Source organism: Cnephaeus nilssonii (assembly GCF_951640355.1).
Source record: "Cnephaeus nilssonii genome assembly, chromosome: 13".
Lineage (NCBI taxonomy): Eukaryota > Metazoa > Chordata > Mammalia > Chiroptera > Vespertilionidae > Cnephaeus > Cnephaeus nilssonii.
In genome coordinates this window covers 9,249,714-9,254,586 of record NC_137084.1, presented here as the reverse complement: position 1 = coordinate 9,254,586, position 4,873 = coordinate 9,249,714, and the positions used below count along the sequence as shown (strand labels likewise).

The 4,873-nt window shown below is 47.4% G+C and overlaps 1 pseudogene across 1 annotated transcript; it reads left to right on the top strand.

The window, feature by feature from the left end:
* The first annotated feature begins 3,573 nt into the window (after positions 1-3,573).
* LOC307109319 (gamma-aminobutyric acid receptor-associated protein-like 1) lies at positions 3,574-3,925 on the top strand (annotated as a pseudogene). The gene has a single exon. The product of its transcript is annotated as a gamma-aminobutyric acid receptor-associated protein-like 1 (transcript).
* Positions 3,926-4,873: the final 948 nt, after the last annotated feature.

Sequence of the window (4,873 nt, the reverse complement as noted above, 5' to 3'; positions counted from 1 at the left end):
ACGTGAGTATAAATCCATGCCTTGTAATTTCACCGTGTCTCAAACAGATCATGAGGAACCTATTTTCAGAGGCCGACACATTCTCTTCAAGAACCTTTACATTTTGTATTTTTATTTTCAAGGTCACACTTAAAAATTAATAGAAGCGTTTTTGGGATGGCCAAGTAATGCAATGACAGCTCAGTGCAGGCATTTGTGTTCCTGATTATAATCTTGGTGACTTCTAATGGGTTTAATCTGAATGTGTTGCCAAACACGTGCGGCTGCCACTGGGTTGGCATGATGTCATGTCAATGATAGCAACTTTCTCACATTTATACCTTAAGTTCTTTTTTTTTGTTGTTGTTGTTGTTGTCAATTATGAGACCATACTTCAGCTGCCTCCCGCACGCCCTCCACTGAGGATCGAGCCCTCAACCTGGGCATGTGCCCTGACAGGGAATCAAACCATGACCTCCTGGTGCATAAGTTGACGCTCAACCACTGAGCCACGCTGGCCGGGCAAGGCAAGTATCTTTTTAACATAATTTGTATGTTAATTTGGGGTGGCTAGGGCAAGAAGAGATTATGGTAACACCAAAACCTTCCAACTCACTTGGCAACACTGCTAAATAGACTTTGGTTTGACATAGTGAAAATCTCATAGTAATACCAGGAAGTAACTTCACAGGGAGGTCAATGATGAGAGATTTCACAAGGAGACTTAACACCTGTTACATGCGCATCAGGTAAAGCCAACTGATGTCAAGATGCAGGGCACCAAGGACATTTCACCATAGTTTAAACAGAGGAAAGTGCTGGGTCATCCCTGGCCTAAAGCAGCAAAGTGAACTGAAGTCAAGATGTTCTGTTGCCCTGATGGGCCATGGCACTAAAAACGAAGGAACACGGTTCCTGTATACACAGCGATCTGAGCAGCCAGAACGTTGCAGAGACCACTGGAAGCTGGACGTGCTGCTGCTGATCTGAGGACAACCAAACCCTCCCTCATTCTAGACCAGGCCCCAGGCACCCTTCCCAGAGGGCCACAGTCCACGTCCAGCCTGCACGAGCTTTGTGCCTGGGTCCATCGTCCAGATTACAGCCCATGTTGCTGGTGTACACACCTCTGAGGCTACATTTGCCCCGAGGGGTGGTGATTTGAGGGTGAATGTCCTGAGCCCAGACATGCCAGGATGTCCATGATTGCGTTGTGAGATGGTGCAGGAGGGGGCACAGGAAGAAAAGAGGGGGGGGGGGGGCTGGGGAAAATGGGAATTTCAACTTGGCCTTCTAGGTTGTTATGAAGGTATATTTACCAAGATAGGAAGACAGTACACATTTTATTTAATAGTTAAATAGTCGGACAATTGTTATGTGAGCCCCCTCTTATCCCTGCCCTGCTCTGGGCCCTACACTTTTAGGAGCAGGTCCTTACAAATGCTAGGGGCAGGTCCCTGCAAAGGAGGCTTGCTTCAAGCCAGCCCAAGAGTCCTGTGGGAGCTGGAACCAGCCAGAAAGGAAATCTCACTAGGAAGGGGCAGAAAGGCTGGCAAGGATGTGCTACCATCTGGGTGACATTGAAATGTTTGCCAGGTACCAAAATATGATCAGGCTGTACTCTATAAAAAGATGGCTTCCTCCCCAGAAAACTCGTAATCACGTTAGAGAACCCGTAAACAAAGGCAAGTCATCCATGAACGACAGTTCACTTCATAATATGTGGAAGCATGAGAGGAATGGTTGAATCGTCAAGCAAATTCAATGTCTCAAACATTGAGGGTATTGCACCTTAATGTAGCTCTCCAGCTCACAGAGAAGTGGCAAAAAGCAGAGAGAATTACCAAATGTATTTCAGTGGTTCTGTACTTGAATTTTCAACATGAAGGGTTACACTAAGATGACGCAATCAGTCACACCTCTGTGTGGGCAGAAAACCACAATGCCAACTATTCTCTCCTTCATGAGGTCAGGAAGTCCTGAGCAGTCAATTTTGGAAGATTCTTGCTTTTAACGCCATCAGACTCTCTTTCTTTTTTCTTTTTCTTTTTTAAATATATTTTATTGATTTTTTACAGAGAGGAAGGGAGAGGGATAGAGAGTTAGAAACATCGATGAGAGAGAAACATTGATCAGCTGCCTCCTGCACACTCCCCACTGGGGATGTGCCCGCAACCAAGGTACATGCTCTTGACCGGAATCGAACCTGGGACCCTTGAGTCCGCAGGCCGACGCTCTATCCACTGAGCCAAACCAGTTAGGGCCAGACTCTCTTTCTTATTGGCTAAATTCCGTGGCTATTAGAGGCCAAGGCCAGCCATGTAGATTAGGGGCCACCTGAAGTGTCGACCCAGGAATCAGAGCCCCCCCTCCCCCACACCCTCCCCCCTCCCTGGATTTTAATCTCTATTCTGGACTCTAACAAGCTGTATGACCCGAGGAAACTGTTAAACCTCTCTGGGACTCATGGTGATGTTGACATGACTGCAAGGGCTTCAGCACCCCATTCTATGGTATCTATGAACGTGTCATTGTTTTCACTCTGAAAAATCCCGCCGCTGATGGTACCATTTGCTATCATCAGAAGAAATGACATCACAGGGTAAAAGAGGAGACACAAATCAAATCTCACCTTTTTTTAATTTAAAAAAATGTTTTTAATTTATTTTATTAAATGTATTGGGATAATATTGGTTACTAGGTATATAGCATTATATAAATTTCAGGTGTACAACTTTATAATACAACATCTGTATAGCACTCATTGATAGCACTCATTCTTTTTTTTTTTTTTTGCATTAACAGTTTTTATTTTGTCCATTTTTTTAAATTAAGGTATTATATGTGTACATATCTTACCATTGCCCACCCCCCTGCCCCACCCCTCAAATCTCACTTTTACTGGTGAGACTATTGCAACTAAGGTTCAGCGACTGATACGGATTCCTTCTGAACTTGAGCTGCACTGTTAACCAGAAAGGGGGGATGTATTGACTTGAACCCAGTGAGTCCTGGGACAGGCAAGGTGTTCAGGGGCACAGCCTTCCAGGTTCGAGATCAAAGGGGGTCTACCTGGCACCAGATGCTGTAAAATCGAACCCTCCCAGCAGCCACCTGGAAAGAGTGAGGACGGGACGGTTGATGTTTTACGTGACCCCAGGGAATGGTTACCCTCTTTATGCCATGTTACCAACCCCGTAATGTGTCATTTTCCTTAAGGGTAAGCTGTGGGATTAGGTGCTGATTCACAAGGAACTTGAGGTCGGAAACGGCCCCGTGCCCCTGGTGAAGGCAGGGCAACAGGACGGGCTGGTACAGATCTTTGTTTATTTCGCTTTCACGGTGACACCTCTGCCTCCTATGTGAGAGCTTGTATATCCTTCCTCTTGTTTGTGCCTCGGGGGTATGTTACTGAATAAATCCACAGCATTATTCAGTGACGGAGGCTTTGGCTGACAGCTGGCTAACAGTGGTTTAAGAAACATTATTTCCAGATATTAAAAAACAAACACAAGAAGCCAGACAAGAACAACGCAGTCATCAGCCCTGGAGGCAGGCCCCCGTCCGGGCATCTTAGAAACCCTGCGGTTCATCATGAAGTTCCAGTATAAGGAGGACCATCCCTTTGGGTATCGGGAAAAGGAAGGAGAACAGATCTGGAAGAAATATCCAGACAGGGTCCCTGTGATCGTGGAGAAGGCGCCGAAGGCCAGGGTGCCTGGTCTGGACAAGAGGAAGTCCCTAGTGCCCTCTGACCTCGCTGTTGGCCAGTTCAACTTCTGAATCGGAAGAGGATCCACCTGAGACCGGAGGACGCCTTATTCTTCTTTGTCAACAACACTATCCCTCCCACTCGCGCCACCATGGGCAGCTGTATGAGGACAACCAGGAGGAGGACTGCTTTCTGTATGTGGCCCACAGCGATGAGAGTGTGTGTGGGGAGTGAGTGGTGGCAGGCAGCCCAGCAGATGGGAGCGCCTGCCCTCAGGGGAAGGGGGAGGCATATGAGTGTGATGTGGGGAAGAGATCCTTAGCTCCCACCATGGAGGAGACAGCAGGTGAAGACCTGTGGAAACACCACACCGTACACACCGTCGTCATATTTTCACCTGCTCAATTGACATTTTTTGCTGCTTCCTCGGCCCAGGGAGAAAGCATGTCAGGACAGAGCTGTTGGATTAGCTTTGCTGGAGGAATAGGATATAATTTCATAGCATTGCTGTGGAAAAACAAAAAAACAAACAAACAAACAGTCGAAACCGGTTTGGCTCAGTGGATAGAGCGTCGGCCTGCGAACTGAAAGGTCCCAGGTTCGATTCCAGTCATGGGTATGTACCTTGGTTGCGGGCACATCCCCAGTAGGGAGTGTGCAGGAGGCAGCTGGTCGATGTTTCTCTCTCATAGATGTTTCTAACTCTCCCTGTCCCTTCCTCTCTGTAAAAAAAATCAATAAAATATATTAAACAAAACAAAACAAAAACACAAACCTGGGCATGGGGGCAGCTGCCGGCGTTGGGTGAGCCGCTCAGTGATTTCTGGGTCGGCATCTCTGATTCTTCTGGCCTTTTTCTCGTGGTCGCAAATGCCTTAAACAGCTCTTGGTACCCGGTTGAAGGCACCTGGTGGAGGGCGGGACGTGGCTTTGGGGTACCAGCATTAATGTGTTGCTTTTTATCAAAAAAGCAAAATCTTTAGACCCAAGCCCCCAACAGACAGCCGCCTACTTCTGATTGGCTAGAACTGTGCTGCTCGGCCACCCCTCGCTGCAAGGAAGGCGGGAACAGCAGTATCTAGCTTTTGCAGCCTCTATAGGGGCGTTAACAGAGGCTAAGGAGACTGGGAACAGCTGTCAGCTCAGCCAGCGGAGCAATTAATGCCTCAAGCATTTCCCCTG